Genomic DNA, 22,149 nt, shown 5'->3' with positions numbered 1-22,149 from the left:
CACTGTTACTACGTACTAGCTATTTCAGTGTAGCTAACATTTGAGTTGTATAATTTCATTTGCAATCTTTCAGTTTATCATAAAGGCAAATTACTGTACTCATGCAGAGCCTCGATGGATATTAAAATATGGAGTTGCTGAAAACTGGTAGCTGTTAGCATTTTAATAACCAAGTGTAAGGTAGTGGAAATAGAGCAATTATGCTATAGCTAATCCTCAGAAAAGAGCGGGATGGATGGTGGAGAATGAAGTTTCTCCAGATGCATTTACAGTCTTTTGGGAACAGAGAGTCATTATAAGGCAGTGGCACACTGTGAACTTCAGACCGCGAGGAAAGATTGAACAATAGTGAGCTTAAAATGAAATCTGGTATTTTGCTCTGGACAACGAGTTTTCAAACAGCTGTTTTAAAATAGGACTTGCTTGACTTTTCTTCTCCAAAGTGAAAAGAGAATAAGTAATACGGTAAATGGAAATGTTTAGTTAAGTAATTCACCTCCTTATAATTGCATGTAATGTTGTGTGGTTCAGTGTAAGAGGCAAACTGCGTAATTGCTGCAAGTTTCTCTGCTATAAAGATGAACTGTTCAGGCTGCAATAGAAGTCACTTTCATTTCCTTTTCTTTTCACTTGTAAACATGTTTTAAACAGTGGCAACCTCTTTATATGCACTGACACAAGTTAAAATCCACATTTGAGTCCCTGCTGGTTGCAGAAGGGAGAGGGACTCTATGCACTGTGAGAAGGAGAGGGAAAGGGGCTGATTTAGAAGTGTGGTTTTTACAACAAATTTTAAACGATTTCTACAGGAAGAATTTCCTGTTGAGAAGCACCAAGTCCACAACAGCGAAGTGTTTGTTGGAAATAGTGATTTTATTATACACTACTGAGAGTAGGTTGCATAAACCATTTATTTTTTTTTTTGGGGTGGCAGGTTAGTGGTGTGTTCACAGTTAGTTTCTGAAAGGTCAGCATTTTTCTTTTGGTTGGAAAATACATTTACTAGTGGTGCATGAAAAGACCAGTTTGGGATGTGATTTTCATGAACTACAACAGTTCCCTCTAGGTGGAGTTTTTGTTTACAGACATGTACATGTGCGCATACATAAACACACAAACACGTGTATTTAAAATTTGATTTTTGAGGGGATTCTATTTTTATGTTGTTCTTTTGTCTTCGATGACATTAGACCAGTATTTCTATCAGAGACTATCAAAACTTGGCCTTAGTGTTCTTGAGTCCAGAATCCAACTTAAATATGAACTTTCCCTTTGAAACAAGTCTTTTTATAATGTGAAAACAAAATCATTTCGCAAACTTTGCAAAATGAAAACAAGAAGGCTGTAAGGCAATTAAGACGTTTGGCTTCTATCGTGATATTTAAATCATCATTTAGACTACTTCTGAACTAGAAGATCATCTGCAGATCATCAAATAAAAGGAGAGCCAAGAATACCAGAGCAACATTTAAAATATATTCTTAATTATTATTCCTGTGAACAAATGTACTTTGTTCTGAAGGCTGTATATATTTTTATTCTCTTGTAATTCTTACTTTCTATATTATATTCTGTATGTATTTTCTAAGGGTTCTGAGAGAAAAACACTTTTTTTTTTCTGAGGAATGTTTTTCAAATTTAGCTCATGATAGCGTTATAATTGAAAAGTAGTCGAGTGCTTGAAAGGACCTAGGTTCAAGATTTTAGCTTTTTCCTCTGGAAAAAAGATTGGCTTAGTGTTTATAACAAAACCTCTGCTAATATCAAAAACATGCTGAAGCTGTCATCTGTGGTAAAATTATCTCTTATGTTTAATATACACTTGAGGAAAGTTAAAGGAGATATGGGGGATGGAGAGGGGAGAAAAATCATTTAAAATATATTGGTTGTCAGAAAGGAGAGACTCCCCCTGCCTTTGTCAGTCTCCCTTCTTGTAGTTTGCCTGTTTAAGTCTTGGTGCATATGGTGGCTCTATGTCTGAATGTGTTTGAGCATCATCTTTAGTTATGGTGTAAATTGTGGACAGTCACAATGAAATTGTTGATTCTTCCATAGGGCTCCCTAGATGTTGGTGGGGAAAAAAAAAAAAAAAAAATTAAAATTACAGTAGTAAACAGAGACCTTTAAAAAAAAATAGAAACTGAAGTATACCCCTGCTTCTTACTGCCTGTGTGCAAATAGATTTTCTTAGTTTGGTGTTTTCTTTGTGTGTATAATTTTCTCTCTTCTCTTCAATTCCGTTGTTTTATCTGACAATCAGTTTCTCAGTTTCCTCTGCTGCATTTGTGCATGCTTTGCTATACATCCTCCTGCTACGTAACATTTGGTATTTCAGATTCTGTGATCTTTCTATATTTTCCATCTCTTTTCTTACCCAGTTCTCTAAAGATTCACACACTGCTTTTTATTCATTTTTTCCCCAATCAGTTGTACCCTCTGCCATTGTCATAAATACCACATAACTTCCTTGTTTTTCTAGCAGCCTTTCCCTTGGCAACTTTTTGTACGCTGACAGTTGAGGCTGGCAGAGATTTTTGATACTTTTCTCTCTTCCCCTATTGCCTGATACCCTCTGTTTTATCTCTTTGCTGCACCAGAGGAAATGCTAAAATAGAATTTGTGTGTTGGTTGAAGCAACTTTCCTTTCCTTGTCCTTTCTTCTCTCATCTCTTGTGACACTGTTCTGTAACCAAAGGCTGATCTGTGCAGTGAATAAAGCTGCGGAGACACAGGAGGGGATCAAAAAGCATCACTCGTGTTGGCATTTCAGCCAACAGGAAAACTGAGGCCCAGGATGGGAGTGTTCATCAGGCCTGGATGCAAGTAAAAGGAAAGAAAGACAATTTTCCAACTGACGTTACGGTGTGGTGGTCTAATTTAACATAGAAATCTGCATGCTTTCTTCTTGGTCATTGTGGATCTCAACCAGTTTTAAATGTGTATTTGTTCACGTGGAACTGAATCATTACCTTGAATAGTAATAAAAACTACTACTACTGCTAAAAATCTGATAATTACAATGTGTTTTCCATTTTTGCAGTGGTGTTATTCCACATATATCATTGTTCTTCCTCCCTCCCCCTGAGTTGTGATAGTGTCTCTATAATAGGCTTTTTCAAGACAGTGTTTCTTTTTCAACTTTTTTTTTTTTTTTTTTCCTGTTCAGCTGGCTGAAGTATTTACAAAGGAGCTTTCAGATCGAATCAGCTGTATATTTAAAAGGTTCAATCCCTTAGGCAAAGGTTAGGAAAGCCTTAGTTGCACCACGTTTTTATGAATCCATTGCCTCGGTGTCCTTACGCGTTCAGCACTGCGTATAATGGAGCTGTTTTCTGGGGCCATTTTCGTTAACGCTTTCTTCAGCATTTGCGCGTCTTGGAGCTGACCGCTGGCCCGTTCAGGCTGGTGCTGCTTGCAGGCTCCCCTCCTTCTACACCCATCCAGATCTGGCCATCCACCCAGAGCTGCGCGTGACCTGCATAGCAATGGAGGGTGCTTAATTATTTATTTATTTTTTAATTCCTTCCCATTGAAGTTTTTAATGCCACAAAGCATCTGTGGCTCAGCAAATGGCTATTCCTTTTCTTCGCGCAGAATACTACTTAAATGTAGTCATGCGATTATTTCACACCTTGGATTGTAATTGTGTGATCAAACAGCAAAGCTCGACAGAAAATGGAGCATGTTTCTGAACGCCTCAGTGAAGCACTTTCAGCGCTGTGAAACACTTGTGTCTGTCTGAAGAGGCCGGGGCCAGGGCACGTCCAGCTGCTGATGGAGCAGCAGAGACCTGGTGGCAGAATAGCCCAAGGCAAGCTGTGATCATGGTGTTGGAGTGGGATTGAGCATGCTGCGAGTTTGTTAATCAGCAGAACTACAGTATCTGGGCTTGGTGGACAGGCCCTGACACAGGCTGGCCACACTAGGTTTGCTTTGCGGTAACCATTTCAGTCAAAACATTAGGTCCTGGTCCCTTACTGCTGCAGCAGCATCCTGCATTTGAGGGCTCTCGTGTCACACAACTTTTTGAAAGAGTGAACATGTCAAAAGTGTGAGGTTCTCGTGTTCATGGTGCTGGGAAAGTGCTCTAAAGGACCATGAGCTTGAATAAGGACTGCTCTGCCCTCCCTACTGACTGTAACTTTGGTGGAGCACACTTACCACCTGCTTTCTCTTCTTGCAGTGCGAATGTAATTCTTCTGATCCATGTGTTAGTGGAAAATAATCTACAAAGAAATAGTTGACTGGACAAGATGAGTTTGGCACCAGTACTCTCTGTAGGAAGTGTATGCACTTTTCTGCTCCCAGCATCCCAGAGGAACACTAAAAATGTGTCTAAATTGAGAGTCATGACAATGACATCTAGAAATGACAGATCTCAAATTCAGCAAGTTTACCAAGACCTGCAATCACTTCATTTTCTATGTGGAAAACAAATGCCTTTTTCTACTAGCTTATCAAAAGCTAGGCAAAACCAAAGAAGCTCCTTCAGTAAATACTGATAGATATTTCATATATTCTGGTCTTCAGTTAAATTATCTCTGGTTAATGATACTAGAAGGTTCCTGGCACTTCAGGAATTAATTATTCTGCCTTGCCACTGAATGGTTTTTGCAGCTTCTGCTGAGAGGGATGCAGACTTTCCTCATTGCTTGTGTGGAATTTTTATTAGGAATGCCTCTTAGCTGGGGTTTTGTAAACCTTAGAGAATCAGATCAGAAACTTCTTAAAAAAATCCCCAAGACTGAAGCAAAATAAAAGGCAGCTTGACAGACAAGTGCCAGCTTTTTTCATGAGACAAATTGCTGAAACTGCCTGTAATTTCTTTTGGCAAATGGTCTCTAACACTAATATCAATGTGTCGTGTAAGCTGTAAATGAAAAGCATATTCCTAAATTTGCTCTGAATTGTAAACATTTGGCTGTGTGGAATTCAAAAGGATTAGCTTCCTGACATGATTTTAAAAATTGCAATTAAACTGTTTCTGACTCCTACCATTTCTGGTAAGTCTTTCTCCCAGGTTCCCCCCATGGGTCTTACGCTCCTCTGATCATCTGGTGTTCTTGCAGCAAATGCAGGTGGCTGCTTGCGGTAAGTGATGGCCAGATCAAATGTGAGGAGGAGCAGATCTTCCTTTAAGCTGTTTTGGATCTCCCCGAAGTCCAGCCCAACCTCTATTAGATATTTTAATGAATGCCTTTGCTGCACACAGTCACAACTCTTCTTACTGGCAGCTGGAATTTACTGGGATCTAGGGAATTTAAGCTATGTTCTCTTCTCTTATTTGTGCCCTATGTGTGCCAGCTGAGGAGACTCACTTTAGTGTGATAACCTTTTGCTAATTGATTCTTACTTAAAATAAAGCCTTTTTATTGCCATATGAAAGTGCCCTTAAAGTGTAACTGTATTATTTAGTATCAATTTATAGGTAGCACAATGTAGAACAGGTTCAGGTCTTCTGAATGAGGTACTGATTGATGTTCTGAAGTATTCCTATATTATTTGTTTGACGTGATTCAAGTGCACTGTGATCAGAACCCCAGCTACCAAGCAGGATTGTTCTTTCACAATCCCATTTTGAAAAGTCATTTATCTTTCCCCCAGCCTGTAGTGGAAAAGTTAGTATGGTCACAATTGCAAACCTGATGTAAGGAACACTTTCTCCCTGATCTTGTTGCTTAATTTCAAAGTTTGATTTTGTTCCCTGTGAGACAGTTATTCTGCAACTCCATTTGCAATAGCATGTTTTGCTAATGCATACTTTGTATAAATTGATTTTCAATGACTTATAATTTTCTTTTTCTTTTTTTTTTTTTTAAATGAGAAATGTCAGTTCAACAAACATTCTAATTTTGTTTGGGCTAAAAGACAAGGAAAGGTGAGACAAAATTCAAAGCGGTTTCTGAGGCTAGGGAGAGTGACTGGGATTATGCAGTTAGATCTGTGTAGCATCTTAATAAAGGATTCCCATCTTTGCTGTTGTTGTTCCAGGCATGTTTTGAAGAAGTATGGGAATTAAGGATTTGTCAAAATAGAAGTTATTTTATGAGTATTAATGTTTATTATTTATTACCCTCAGTTTTGAGGTTTGAACATCATTTTTAGACTGAAAAAGCCCTGTGAGTTTTCCTCCCACCTTGGTACCTATAGCAAATCACCCTTCTGTTACAGTAAATAGGTTGACCTCCTAGATCTTTGAGAGAGAGTCATCTTTGAAGTCTGTTAATCATTTCCGTACCTCTTCCCTGATCTCCAGTTTATCCATCTTTGCCGAGTTGTAGACTCAGCACTGCATTTTGGCAGTGTCACATATAAAGGTAGCCCAACTTTCCCATTTCTAATTGGTTTGTACCTCTTTGTTCGTATAGTAAACACACAAATTGTTTTTACTTCTTTGTCAAAGTGGGAGGTCCCATTCAGTTGCTTATGTAGTTACCCAGATTTTCCAACTGTTTTTTTCCTTTTTCTTTTATTATTATTATAAAAAAACGTAATGCTTCCAAACTTTGAATTTGTTATTTGGTAAATATGGACTATGTTCTTTGATCTTACTGCATCAATACCTTTACTGTTATTGAGTTCATAATCCTGTATAAAAAATTGTGCATTTGTTTTTGTAGCGACAAAATATCAATTTACATTGACAAGATTTCCACAAACCTATGTTGAATATCAGTAATTTTATTGCCTTCTTTTAATTTGTTCTGTGTAATTTTCCATTATGCTTGACAGTACTTTTTTGAAAAGGTAAATTGCTTCTGATAACTCTTATATTTTATTTTTCATACTAGAAATTCATTTTAAATTATCATTTTTTTGTTTTGATTATTCCCCTGTCATTGTCAAAACATATAGATAGATAGATAGATTTTTTTTTTTTTATCCCCTCAGCCTCTACCCCTAGATGTTTGGAGATACATGTATGACATGTGAGCCCGCTACTAATTTGCTTTTTCAGAATTATCACAGACGAAATTGTGTTTAGAAATTGGGACAAAATAATTTTTCCTTGGGTGGATCCTGAATACTGGTTGCACAGGTGTATCAAGGAGTTTGGCAGTTACGTAAGGTATAGCTGTGAAGTCCTTGCAGTTTTGTAGTTGAATGATTTTCTCTTGGAGGAGCAGTACAATTGCTGTTTCCTTTTAGAGTCAGACTTCAAATGTTACTTTCTTAGAAGCTAATGCAAAACCACAGTGCAGCCCTCAGGGAAAGGGAGGAAGAGAGAACAGTGTGTGCACATGTAGCAAAATGTATATATATAGCGTCCGTGTGTGTGTGCTGTGCTGAATGAGATGCATGGCCTCTAGTTCACTGATTTAAATTTATTCTGTCAACATGGTGTTATTTGCCAATAATACTCTGAGATGTCTCTGAAATGAATACGGATGTTCCCATTGGCCTCGAGGATGTGTAGATGTGTCCCCAGTTTTTTTTGTAACTAGTAAACATTAGTCTTGAAAACCTAGCTTTGCTACAGAGAAGAAAGTTTTGGTAAAGAACTTAGTGGAACATTCAGTCAATGTGATGTACCCATCTTTTAGAACAATTGTTGACTTAGTACCAGGTATTGGTAAATGCTACTGAAATCAACACAAGTTTGCGTCTGTCTTCAGTTGGATTGGGATTTGGAAAGTTAATGTGATGTCTGTGAAATTCTTGCAAGTGCTTATTTGGCATTCTGGTTAATATGTAAACACAAAAATGTAATTTGTTTCATTTATCTGTTGCTTCCAAGTGTGTCACTGTAAGGTAGTCTGAAGCACCTGCAAGAGAATTCCCCTGATGTCTCTGAAATACCAGCTCAATGGCTTGTGACTTCTAAGAAAAATAGTGTTTAAAAGCATTTCTATGTGTACACAAAATCTGTGCATCCCCTCATACGTACTTTCTTAATTCATTAAAAAACACTTCTGAAGAGGTCAGCCTTTTTTTTTTTTTCTCTCAATAGATTTGATAAAGAGTATTTTACTGCATTAATGTAATTGCATATATTGGAAACAATATTTATTGGTTAATAGTAGAGTCGTTAAAACATATGGTATTATCAGCACTGAGTACATTGTCTTTCCATTGTGTGATTTTATTATTATTATTATTGTCACAGAAATAATTATATAAAATATTAGTATGTATTTATGTATTACTGTGCATTTATGAGTGTGTATGTGCGTAGGAAGAAAATGATTGATTATTCTGGAGAGAGGTTATCATTTTATTGCTATAATGTTTTTCTTTCTTGATACTTCTTAGATTACTAGATAATTTAGGAGCTACATATCTTATACATACATACACAGATCTCTCATGTACAGATTAATTGTGCTGTATTTAGCATCTTTAAAGTAAAAAGGCTTAAGCTGGGGAAAGAATCAAATTGCTTAGCATGTTTCAGTGCCTATGAATTTATCTTCTAAGTGCTGAGTATCTCCAAGGGGCAATAACTTTATCCGTCAAACAACCTCCCGTCATTATGAAATCTTGTAAAAGAAAAATTGATTGTATTTTGGATTTAGCTCTTACAAAGTGACTTAGATTGTCCATGTATTTCTGGATTTACTGCTGAAATAGAATCATATCCTCATATGTTAATATTAGTTTGAGCACCAGAGTTTTTGTTTGATTTTCCATTTTTTTTGTTTATGGTTTAACAGCTAGAATAAGATTTGTGTTTACCAAAGCAAGTCTTCTATTTTCACAGCCACATGAGTTGGTCTCATAAATGCTGTTATCTTTCATGTACTTTGTCACTTCAGTTCTCAGACCATTGTGGCTACAATGCTGCTACTGTCCTATGCATTGTTATTTATAAATATTGGTCAGAGTAAGACGCGAAGACGATAGTAAATATGCAAATGCATGAATTGCAATGTGAATAGCAAGTATTTTCTGTGCTGTCATTTATAGCATCTCCTTCATGAGTCAGCAGCCTTCCTGCTAATACGGTTGCCTTCACATGCCTCGCCTTGTGTTGTCCAGTGCTCTGTCCTGCTTTCTCCTTTCTCCTTGAGAACGGCTTTGGCATCATGACCTTTTGTGTGTGTGCATTAAAAATAGAAACTAATTCACTAATAGAAACAGTGAAAGCGCTGTGGACCTTTTAGCTTGGGGCTCAAATAATAGCCTCAACTAAGCAGTGAAATGCATTGAAATCCCCGTTTCTAGACAAGGAATCAAGTGGTGCACAGAGCCAGGAATAAAGGTATGGAGAATGAAAATTGTAGAAATTCTTAGGTTTAGGTGGAGTTGAAGGACCTGAATGATACCTGTCAGTGTTGCAAAAGCACAGTGTTTAATTCTGATATTTTTACATGAGGAATAAGAAATTCAGCCCTTTTCTACTCAGGACAGTGGTTCTGCTTAAGAAATGTGTTTTTAGTTTAAAGACTGAATCAACTGGCAGTATTAAAGTGCTATTTTGTTAACATGTGGTACATCTTACCAGGCAAATAACGATGTTGGATTTGTGCACACAAGCTCTGCTGGCTTATCAGAGCAGTGGATTCTGGTGCTTTCTGTGCAGTGCCTGTTACAGAGATAAAACGCTACCTATGACGTCAATGGCCATTTGTTTCTGTGGTTGTGTGGAATTTATATCACTTTTTTTATTGTGTTTTGCTAGCAAGATTCAAAGCCAGTGTGCTTACATGGGCTCACATAGTGGCTGGAAACAGACTCCTTTTGGCAGACTTTCTGTGTGGTGTTTTGTCTTTAATGTAATTGTTTCATTTGGTTGGGACCTGTCTGGGAGTAAAACCTCATTTACAGAGGAGTGTGCCATCTCAGTTAACATGAGAAGTTTGTTTCCTTGAAGAAAACAACAAACTAAACAAATTCTGCACCTTCATGGGCACTGCTCTGGTCCTCATCCTGGGTGTGTTAGCATGAGCAACACACCCGGCACAACCACCCCTCCCTCAGGAACACTTCTTTCCTCCTTCAAAACATGCGCAAAAGTCAGGTTTTGAGTCCTGAAGAACAGATTAGCAAGTGCAAACCTGTTAGGGAACTGGTGATGCTGTCCGTGGTGCTCTGTAGGTCAGGGATGGCTTGGCTATGGCCTGGCCTTCGCTCAGCTCAAACACCTGCACTCTTCTCACACTTTCCGGGCCTTCAGGCTGTGCAGTCTGGGATTCTGTGTTACTGCCACGCTTCTGTAATGCCCCATCTAATGCCCCCCCTTTTATTTTTCAATTATACGATGATCAACTTTTCCTTTTAAATAATCTTCTAATTTGAACAGAACTCAGTATGTCTCTAAAGTTCTTCAGAAACGTACTTTCTTCCTATTGAATTTTACTTCCGTATTGTCTAAGTTCCATTATGAAATAGGAGCAGATGAATCCAGCAATGAAAGATACCTTATTTATATTGCTCATCAAATAGGGCATTAAAATTTGGGTTTTACAGAAATAGAGAGCAGTTTGCATTGCACAAATATATTAAGAAACATTTTAATGAAATGAACCGTCAGACAGTCCTGATAGAAACACTGAGCCATTTGGCTGTTTTATGGTACATTATTGAGAAACTATTTTAAAATTCCTTTTCAATTTCAAGTGTTTTAACCAATGAGTGTGGAATCTGGTTGTATTACCATATAATACAAATAAATTCATGTACACCAGAAAATAACTCTTTATCAATTGACTAAAGGACTGGACACATGGTAATAGTTCTATTTCTTTAAAAGAAAAAAAAAAAAGAAAGAAAGACAAGAAAATGTATTTATTATGTGTCCTCATTCTGTTCCATTTACTTTATTTCTTCCATCCCAAAGGAAATAAAATGCTGTCATTTGGTGTGATAAACAGCGAGATGAAGGAAGAGAATCAGTTTGTACTTTTATTAAAGATGACCTACAAAACGATATTTCTTCTAAATTGGGCTTTTGCCCTTTTTTGAGACGTAAAAGGTGAATTGAAAGATTTTTTTTTTGTTGTTCTTCTCTCCATTCTTTGAAGAAATAAAAGCACTTAAAATCCAGATTTTTAATAGCCAAATTTATTTTTATTCAGTGTTGCCAACCTCATGTCAAATCTCCTTGTTCTTGCTGGAGGCTATTGGGGAGGGTATAAATATACAGGAACAGTTTGGGATAAGTGTAAAACCTGGAGGTGGCTGTCTCAGGGGCTTTCCTTGGGTTCCTGAGTCAGTTCAGAAGAGTGTTGCTTTGCCATGACTTGCCAGCTTCAGTATAAGCTGCTTTTGAGAATGAATATATAATGCTCCACAAGAAGCATTTTGTAGGTCTGGGATCTGGCTCACATGCACATACATTACATCCATCTGTATGGTACAGGGGGCTGGTCATTCTCAGCAGAAGCTAATGTTCTCAGCCACATTTCAAATGTGTATGTTTATACTGCTAGGTTTCTTTTGGCAGAAGAAAAAAATGTTTCTTTTTTTATGCTGTAAAAAAAAAAAAGATTTGCACAGTCTACAGCAGAGTCTCACCTCTTGGTATAACTTTACGTGCTTATGTGAAACTTCTTTTTAATAGCACCCTTATCCTTCCTAGGTCATTTTTATAATTCATCCCCTAAAGTAAAAGCCCTCCTGAGGACATAACTAAAGACTGGCCTAAATATCAAAAATGTGAGATTTGCTACAGAAGAACAAAATGAAAGTATTCATGTCCAAAGGGCATGACAGAGATTAAGCCCCTGGTTGCGTGTTATCAAATAAACTGTAGTGACATGACAGTTCTGAGACTCCAAACCATTGTAAAGATTACTTAGTACATCATTTAAAAATCCTCCTGGTCTTTTTGAAGGCTGTGTATTTTTGGTATCCATTATTCTGCCTAAGCCAGCCAGCCAAAAAAGCACATCTTAAGGTTTGTCCCTCTACACAGCAGCTCAGTTACAGCAGAGCTGTGCCTTTTCTCATTGTAAACGTGGTGCTCATTGTGGCACCCATTCAGCCTCCCTTTCACAGAGGCAGCCTTGGCGGCGGCACTAAAATTATAATTGTCTCTCTGCTTATTATTGCTCCTGTAATGAATCACGCTTTCCATTTGGTCTGTCAAATTCAGATAGTCAATGAGGTTATGTTGAGAGAAAAGGGGGGGGGAAAAAAAGTGGAATTACTCATGTTTTCAGAGCAAGGAGTAAGGAAATACAGATATATCTTCACTGCCTAAGGAGACAGCTATTTCTAAATATCACTGAGGGGACAAAAAGTTTTTTGTTATGTTGCCACAGGTTTTAGCATCACCTCTGGTTTTACTTAATTGTAAGAAACAAATTTCTCCTTCTGACTTTGGAGAGAGGAATCCAGCTAACAACGTCAAATTTTGTGTTTCTGCCTATGCAAAGTAGCCACACGGATCACAGGGGAAACTTCCTAGAAATGAGCCAAGGACTACATTTGGTTTATTGTACTTCGCTCTGGTAGGTTGCACATCAGTAACTAGAAATTGCAAAACATGAAGCTGAAGAGAAACTGCAAAATCAAGCTGAATATGGTGTTGGAAAGAAGCTGCCAAATCTAGCTAGAGAGATTAACAGTAATAGATTTCCAGCGTTAATGAAAAACGGTGGCTGGAGTTTTTAATTTATATATTCACAGCCTTTGCTTTGGTACAAAGTGAGAGGGTTTCTTTTGTCTTTCTCATTTTGCAAGAACTGTTAAATCTTATATTACAATGTATTTGCTGGGTGAGTTTGCTGATCTTTGGCCCGTACTTATCCATAATCATTCTTTGATCTTAATTTCTTTTGGTATAAGAGGATGTATTTCTCTTTGGTACTTTGCCAGAAAATCACTGCTAATGGATTTCTGGTGTGCTAGAAATTTTGCAATAGGAACAGATACGATAGTGTTCTGATGGCCTGCAAATATATGATGTGCTGCCACTTAAATTAGGCAGCTACGCTGTACTCATGCTTGGCTCTTCCCTTTGTCTGTCTCCGTAGATAGACTGTGGAAACACAAAGGATGCAGTTCATCACTTCTTACTGAATATGCTTATTTTCCCTGTTTGGCAGCATGACCAAGGTAATTTTGCAGCCGAGAATCATACCGTGCTGGGAGCTGAAACTAAAGAATTTCTGCTGTTCTCTTGATGATCAGGTTCTTGCATGTGTTTTTGTGGGTTTTGAGCTGTGAAAGTCATTTTAGTTCACTTCAGTCCTGCTCCATCTGAACAGCAGAAACGAAGCACTTTAGGCTCAAACATACAGGCTTGCTGGCTGATGCTATTTTTGCACTTACCATTAAATTTTGGTTTAAATTAGCCAGCTGAGGTCTTAAACACATTTGATGTAGACCTACAGACACTGAGTGCTGGATTTCATGTGGTAAGTTGATGCTTTTCAGTAATAATTCTTGCATTTATCCCACACCTTCACAGTTGGTTGTTTCACAAGTACAAAAACTTGAACATGACCTGTGGGTTTATTTGAAGGACAAAAGATGAGCCTTTCTTTATAATTAAGTTTCTCATAAATGATGGGACATTTTAGGTTGAGACCGTATGTGGTTTACCCCGAAAAGCTCATCAGATGAAGCTATTATTACCAGCTTTCAAGGACAGAGTGCAGAAGAGGGTCTGTGGTCGATGCCTGAAAAGAAACAGTTGATGCTGAGGTAGGGAGGGATGATATCATTTTAATCTTTTCCAGTATTGATGCCAACAAGAATATTGTAAGATAAACTTCCGTTGCTAATCATGTATCTTTTGGGTTTGGGGCTGTAGTATCTCAGTGATCAGGCACTTACTATGGTCTTCCAACTGATCTCATCTTCCTGAGGGTCTGAAGTGTCTTTCCGAACACTGAGTACAAAATGGTGCTGGGACGTTGTCTTCTTCAGCCCTACGTGTGTAGTATAGCACCACTTCCAGCAATTTTTTCTCCTGCCCAGTGATTGGCAAATACATTGCTTTTGGTTGTTGTTGGGATGAGAAAGGAATATTAGTGCTTGGAAGGAAGGAAAGGAGAGCAAGACTCATATCCGTGCCTTCCTCCTGTAGAACCAAGCCACTAAGCAGTTAGGATCATAGAATCACAGAATATCCTGAAGTGGAAGGGGCATACAAGGTTCACTGAGTCCAGCTCCTGGGTATGGTTGGTCCTGATGCACAAGACCACCCAAAAATCGATCTGAGAGCATTGTCCAAGTGCTTCTTGAACTCTGGCACGGCTAGGGCTTTGACCACTGCCCTGGGGAGCCTGTTCCAGTGCTTCCGTCTGCTCAACCCCTTGTCCTTGCAAAAGCAGATGTATAGTTGGGCCAGAATGGGGTGGATTAGACCTCAGAGAATTGTAAAGTGCACAGCACTAAACTAGTGTCCTAGTATTACTAGCTGTTTTACTGACAGCTAGTGACTTTGGTGTTGTGTACATTGAGAATTGGGATATTGCCTGTAACAAAGGTGGGGAAGAAAGCGTGTGTTTCATAGCTTTATTTAGTCATTCGAATTGCTGAATCTTTCTGGGATTTACACTTTAAAATGTAATTTGCATTTTTAGAATGCGTTTCAAAAAATCCTCATTCTCTTGTGTACATATAGTAGCATGTAGCATAAAAGAGTCTTATCTTAATAATAAAATTGCCGGTAAGCCAGTGCATAAATATCCCAATGCCTGTGTGGGGCTGAATGGTGTGTAATAGCTCAAAGGCTTCAGAAACAGATTTCACTGAGGCTCCCTTGCTAGGTTATCTGTTAACTTTGTAAACATAACCTTTATTTCTTTGTAAACTTGCTCAGTCTCTTATTTCTGGATGGACTACTAATCATTAAAATATAGTACCAAGAGTTTGTCATTAACTTTCTGAAAAGATTTATTGCATCTTACTTATTCCTTAAAACCTCTTATAACCATTCACTGAAATGAAATCTTAATAGAAAGGATGGACAAGGTAGAAAACTTCACTGCATGTCTTCTTAAGCTGTAATGCAAACTAATTTTGAGGACTACCTATATTGACTTTTGGACTTTGAACAGAAAATAGTCTTCAATCAAAGGAAAAAAAATAGAGCAAACTCTAGGTACTCTATTGACATATATTTATCTCTGAATCATTGTGATATTCTTCTTGTTGGTCCATTCTGTAAAGCTGATGGATTAGACCAATGTGGTATGACTACTAGCTATTTGTATAATTCAGTTGGAAATAGGTAGAGACTATCAGAGAATTCAAACAAGCATGTGTCGTCTGAAAGCTCTTCACAAGTAGCACAACGAATTGTATTAGTAACTTCTCTATGCTTTTTTAAAATAAACGTGTACACAAACATACATGCACACTTACGTATATGCATATATACAGGTCTATTTCTGCTCTCCCTCTGTCATTATAAATCTATCTGCATTTAAGACTTTGAGTAATTCTTGCATGGCTACTACTTCTAACAGCAGTGTGCAAAGGCTGTTGTTTAGACATTGTCTGAGTGTGCAGACATTAGTATGTTATAGGTAATGCATATTTCAGACTTGGCTTCTCATATGGAAGATGTACTTGAATATCTACATCCTAGGAGGGTTTTTTTTTTTCAAATTTTCTGCTTATTTTTTCTGTCTCATATTCCTCCCCAAACAGGCAGACTGTGCAAGAGAGGCACTTTGGCACTTGAAGAGATTGAGATCTTAACTACTTTTATTTCTCTTGCAGATAAATTCTAAAGGGTGGCTTTTTTTTTTGTAAAAAAAAAAAAAAAAAAAAAAGCAAATACTCTGCCTTTATTTTGGTTTCAGTTCTTGCACCTTGATAATCATGCAGATAATTCCCAAGAGCAACTCACATTTCTCATGAAAACAAACATGAGAAAAACAAGGCAATTACTGCTTGGTCCTTGCCAAGCCTGTCATAAGAAAAGATTTGGCTTTAACTACTTTGGTTTAAGACAATATGGCTGAGATTGTTTAAAAATAATAATAAAAAAAATATCTCTGCACCTCTTTCTGTCATGGGCAAATTAAATTAAAGCAGCAACATACAGAGAACATTCCAACACTTTACAGTGCCAGCAGGAATAAGAAAAGTATTTAAGCTGACCATCAAAGAGAAGAAATGTGAACATTTTTTTTTTTTTTTCATACTGAAAGCAGTCTCGAACCGTTTTCAGAACCATTTGCAGGTCATTGTAAATTCCCTCACCCCTTGTTGCTGATAACACATATTGCTTCCTACTCTCACAGAGCAAAGGAAGACCTCTGTGGTGCTACCGAATTGACAGCATGGGACACAGGGGGGTGGTTGGGAATGAGCAAGTAATGAGTATTCTCCATCCTGTTGGCCCACTCATCCTTCAATATCTCTGCACACAAGTCTGCATGTGAATTTAGACAGCTAACAGAGGCATTAATACTCTTGTGTTGTGTCAGCTGTGTCACTCCAGCAGAAAAAGGAGAAGATGTTAATGGAATTGCACGTGGGCTGTAGCAAACTAAATTCTGCTCCTGCACTTGGACAACTGCTGCCTTTCAGTTCTGCTTTATCCAAACCTAATAACTGGGTTTCATTTATGCATTTCATATTTTCCATGTTTAGACTTGTGTATAGCATAAAATAAACGTTATATGTCAAATTTTGCCCTTGGATGAACATTGGTAGTTCTGGTTGACTTCAGCGGGAGCTGCAGGCAAACATCCTAAAAAAAGAACTTGGCCTCAGATCTAAAATCCCTTTTTGCTGCATCCTGTATTCCAGGAATGTGTATCTCCCTGTTTTCCAAGTGCAGCAGTTACCAGCATTGTTAACCGGTCTCTTTCAGTTGTCCTTGGAAAGCCAAACAGAAGGAGCTAAATATTTCACAGGGCTAAGAGGCCAATGTTTGAGCACCACTGAGACCTCAGCCCCTGCTTTCTCAGCCACCACCTAACCAAAGCATTTATGATTTTATAAGTATGCATGGAAAACTGACACCCCCACCATCCATAGAGTGATCCGTTCACTCTATCCATCTGTAGAAACTGTTACATCTGTGCTTACTGTGTTAGTGTTAATAGTGTGACAGTGTAAGTGTTTTCTGTATTTTTAAGCAGCATTTTTATGCATTGTTAATGTATTGGAACTATGTAGCCACATTTTCCCTGGGGTTTCTGCATGTCGCTAACAACCTCAGCTGTGGATTACTGTTATTACTTAAGGAAGAGGCAGAATACCAAGATGGGGGAGGCACCTCTCTGCAACAGAGCAGGCAGAGGAGTGTATCAGAAATGAAGAATCCTTTCCCCTCCTTAGCCCATATGGCCGACAAAATTTTCCAACTCACTACAAAGGAGCCATGAGACAAAGGAATTTAAATTATCTAGGCAAAAAGTAGTGCAGAGGGGGGGGGAATAATCAATACACAGAGAACACCTGGAGAAGCTAAAAGCTGCATTAGGTATTTTCCCAACAGATTTCGATGATAATTTCATGCTGTTGTAAAGCGAGATTGCTGGCTTGCTGGTAAACTGGGTACCCTGCTGTCAGTAAACTGAAACTTGAGAAAGCACAGAAACATTTCTTTCTCAAGTCACATTTCCCCATTTAACAGGAGAATTCCCAGTACCTAACACAGGACTTTGCCACCCCAACTGGGGGCTCTAAGCAGTTGGCTACAGAATTTGCCTTTCAGGCATGATGGTTTTTTAGTATGTATAGCAAATCAAAAGCTTTCCAAAGCCCAGTGTTTGGAGCATTGTCCTGGGATATGAGACACCTGATTTGATTTTTTTTTTTTTTTCCTGCAGATCAGCCTAAGCAGAGATTTTTAAAACAGGTCTACTACCTGCCTTGTTTCCTTAGGTGTTCATTAGTGATTTTAGCTTGTGCTGTGAGTTGATGCTGGGTAGATGCTAAAATGAGGTAGAGAAATGCTTCAGTAATCTGTGGCAGCTCTTCAGGGATGAGGCTGGTGTCAATGTCAGTTTGAAGAACAAGGAGGATTCGCTAGTATAGTAACTAAGAAAAATTGCATTAAATTGGAGTGTGTGAGTAGATAGACTTCTGTTTATGAATTGCGATGTTCTTTCTTTCTTTGTTTTTCCTTACAGACATCTCAGAGAGGCATTGAAATATTTGTCATTATTCAGTCTCTGACCTTGTTTAGTGATTTACAAATAGGTGGCCACATTCCCAATTTCTATAATCATTGGATAATAATGTGATTATTTTAATATAATACCGGGTTCTGTTTTAGTGGTATTTGTGAATGTCACGGTTTGTACTTTCCTTGACCCTTGGTATAATCATCAATGAGATATTAATTTGCCTCATGACAATTTATCTGAAAATTTTCTATGTTAAGAAGTGTTTTCAAACAGAAGATTCTGTTTTTATGAGGATCCATTGGAGCCCTATCTCTTTAATGCAAGATTGAATAGTCCTGTTCATTCACCTTTGTATAAAGGAACTTTTCTCCCTTAATACTGATTTAATATCTTTAAGGTTATCATTTCTGTAAACACAAAATATTTGGGGATTTTTTAAAAAAAGTTCTTAAAGTTTTATAAAAGTTATTATTATTATTATTTTTAATTTCAAAAAAACCATGAACTTTAAATATGAAAAACCAGCATTAAAATAATGGCTAACATTTATTTGCAGTGTAGTCTTAGTGTGTTTTGTAGGAATGCGCTCTTTCTATCTTCTCTAAACAAGAATGTTTTCTCAAGTCTCAGGACAAAGCAACATTTAATGCTCCTTTTTAGTGTCTCCACTACAGAGATCATTATCAACAGTACCTTATTCTTCAACTTCAGCAACCCAAAAATCAATTTGCAGGTACCGTGTGGTATCTGCTGCACTAAAGGGTTATAGCACTCTGTAGAGATATTACTCCTGTACCATTCTGCTAAAATACTGCAGATCATATTTCTGTATTCAAAAAGTGGAGATTTCAAGGTGACCTTCTAGGTATATTTATACCCAATATATGCTCTCTTGTGTACTTGGACACTGTTAAGTTTAGAATCTCCACTGATTTTTTCACTGTGTACTCTTGCACTAGTTTTGCTGCCTCCCGCAACTTGGGGGCTGCTTCTATACGAAAGGGGATGACTCTATAACACGTAGATGATTTATCTAACAAATCACCCATCGCTTCAGGGTGGTAGTCTCCATGTTTGAAAGCTGGTGTTAGGACTCTCTAGGACTCTCCTCAGAATATAAGCATCAAGTCATTATCTTAGCAGCACCTCCAGCAGTATAATTCTAAGCATCCTCTCAAATTGTTATTTGACAGTTATTTGTCATATTTGGTTTTGCTGGTATTTCAGGGTTATCCAGCAGGATGCAAATGAGTCCAAGTTTTGGGATCCCTAGTGTAAGAGCTGCCCTTTCCGCTTCCATGGTGTTTGCCAGCCTTTTCATCCTCCTCCTTCAACTCCTTTCCCTCTCGTGTGTTGGAAGCTACAGCTGCCAAAATAAGCATAACTGGTCCTACCCCAAAATGGGCTGCTCTGGGAGTTGGGAGGGAAGGAAGGCAGAGAGCAGAGCCCTCCGCCAACCCAGGTCCTGGCATGTGAACTTGCTGGCTTATAAAACGCTCTTGTATTCTGGACTTAACCTCTGTGCATGTTTTGCATCAGGCATGGACGTCATCGTTGTTTGCTGGGTGCTCACTTGTGTGCGTGCACTTATAACAGTGGATTACACACTTTATCCTACTTAATGAGACTGAGTGGGTAGCCTTGTACTCAACATATTTTACTTGTGGAAGGGAATTTGCAATCAGATTTTTTTTTTTTTTTCTTGGTTTACACTCAGAGCTACAGGGCTTGCTCCCTCTAATCACTCTGTGATTTTTCAGCTCAGAAGGTCTTTTGGCTTAACATGAGCGATGCTTCTGCTACTGGCAGTGGGAACCAAAGCTCTAACACCCATGATTGTTTCTCAGGTTTTCTGTCCCTGCCTGTGAGTCTTACGTAACAGAAACAGCTGAAAGCACCACAGTAACAAGTTTACATAAAATCAGTAATATCCAACCCACCTGAATGATGTGGCCACGCTCTCTCTCGCCATTTAAGTTGTGTCCTGGAAATCCATTTTAACCTCACAAGAGAACCAGGGTTGAACTCACTATGTTCTTCAGTGATGATGTGGATAGCAGGATGTAGAGACAGGAGACAAGTTTGGGGAAGGTTATGTTACCATACCCTTGAAGCCCCTGGCTGCCTCCTGTAGAGACTGGTCTGAATTCAGGGGAAATGAATCTGCTCGAGCACATCCATCCTCTTTGCCTTTCTGCGTCAGGCCAGCAAAGCTGCTGGCACAAAATTATGCAATATCCAGCTTGCTTGTTCCAGCCTGATATTTTGGTGTCACATTTCCACTATCATCAGTTTTAACTTTCAGAAGTACATTCCAGACTTGGGCTTCTGTACGTGGTAGGTCTTTGCTGTGGCAATAAACCATGGCTGTTTTTACATGAGTTACAGAAACTAATCTAGAGCTAAACATTTATTGAGAGCCTTAACAGTCAAGTTATATTATAGCAGCTCATTTTAAATAATAGTGCAGCTAAAACTGATACACTGAAACGGTGCCACATCTATGTGTCTCTGAGTTATGTTCACCCATCCATGGTCACCATGTGTCCTCACTCCATGTCCCGAGGTCCTTGTCAGAGGCTGGATGTTGATGGTGGTGGTTTCTTTCTCAGCAGTCTTGGGTTCTTTTAGGGTTATTATCCACCACCTAAACACAGGGCAGCTTGCTGTTAGAGCTAAAAACAGGTTAAAATGGGTTTGAGTCTGGCCGTAGCCTGGCATGTGGGGAGGCCTTGCAGGCTGCTGGTTGTGCAGGGCCTGTGGCCTCTTGCTAGCAAAGGCCATGCACTGTCTACGTTGCCCATCAGGTACTAGGTGTTGCTCTATACCTGGCAGAAGGACTACCTATGTCATGTCGAATTTTGAGACAGGTAGACAACCTGCCCTATTTTAAACTGGGTGAACCCCCTCTTCCTTTTTGATTTTTATTTTTTCCCTCCTTTCTTCCTTGGGAGCAAACATTCACAGCCATCACGTAATACAGTGCCTAAATGCAGTACCTAGCTAAACTCTGGAAAAATGCTTAGGACTGAAATCAACATATGTATGCTACAGCTAGTTTCTCCTGAAGTGTGAAAAACTCTTCAGGTTCTGCTGTATACACTGTCATTACATGAGGATTGCTTTTTCCTTGTGTTGGAGCTCAGCGGCATCCCTTTCATAAACAGGAGGTTGTTAAGTGCTTCCAGGCCTGTGCTCACCTGGACTTCAGTTTGCAGATGAAACGAGTCAGGATTGTTGCTGATTTTATCTTGGCCTTGGATACTTCTAATTCCTTCCTGATGTTACGGGCAGAGTGTAAGGTGCGCACTTAATAGGTGAAAGCAGATCATGGGGGTTGAACACAGGATCTCCAAACCCCAAAACTTTAGCTATTTATGTCCCAGGACCTACAGTGATAGTAATTTGCTGTGTGAGCAGTGCATGGAGACTTGCAATATGCACCCTCAGGAATGAGTTATGTTCAGATACTTTGATGGTGAAAATGGGTGGGCATATGTCAAAGACAGCTACTAAATTGAAATGAAAATGGGAGAAGTCTGTGATGTCTTGCATGCTGAAACAATCTGTGAGGGAAGCGCTGTGGCTTTCAGCTCAGTGCTTTTCCCATTTTCCCTTGGTGAGTTAGAGCTATTTTTAAACTCAGTATCTTTTAAATAATGCATAAGTTAACAATAGAGACTTATAGTACTGGAAAAAAACACAAATGAGCTTAAAACAACCCAGAAAATCCTACCCAGACTGCTTCCAGGAGGGTCTCTGAGAGGAACAGAGCACATTTGTCTGTTCCGTTTCCAGACATCTTTTGTAAAATTCCATTTTTAGAGCGAATCTCCTGTCTTTGAACTGAGATCTTTCATTTTCAAAGTGCCTTCTCAATCAAAGCAACTGAATAAATACTATGATGAGAGAAGTACCTCACTTTGTGGGCTGGGTGTTTTCACACAGCGCGGCCCAATCTGGGTGTGCAAGTCCCTTAGCATCTGTGCATGTCAGGAGGAGGATCAGGAAAACCCTTCTCCTCTGGGAACGGTATGCATGAATGGTTCGGTGGAGCTGTGCAAGTGCAACTTGTCCTGCTCTTCCAAGCAGCACCAGTTATACACGTGCTCAATCACTATCCTGTGCATGGGGAGTCAAGCCACCACAGCTCATGTAGGCA

The 22,149-nt window shown here is 38.7% G+C and overlaps 1 protein-coding gene across 13 annotated transcripts in view; it reads left to right on the top strand.

Annotated features, from left to right (window-relative positions):
- ADAM22 (ADAM metallopeptidase domain 22) overlaps nt 1-22,149 on the top strand; it is a gene marked incomplete at its 3' end in the record, with an annotated part of 142,038 nt that overhangs the window by 19,619 nt on the left and 100,270 nt on the right. The window contains exons 1-2 of one of the 13 annotated variants that reach the window (XM_083826024.1): nt 12,272-12,395; nt 12,921-13,002. The exons of the other annotated variants lie outside the window; for them this stretch is intronic. Of the gene's footprint in view, nt 1-12,271; nt 12,396-12,920; nt 13,003-22,149 lie in introns of those variants that run through there. 13 annotated transcript variants of the gene reach the window in all.

The sequence above is a fragment of the Anser anser genome, assembly GCF_964211835.1.
Source record: "Anser anser genome assembly, chromosome: 2".
Lineage (NCBI taxonomy): Eukaryota > Metazoa > Chordata > Aves > Anseriformes > Anatidae > Anser > Anser anser.
The sequence above is the reverse complement of the archived record's forward strand: the minus strand, read 5'-3'. Positions and strand labels throughout refer to the sequence as shown.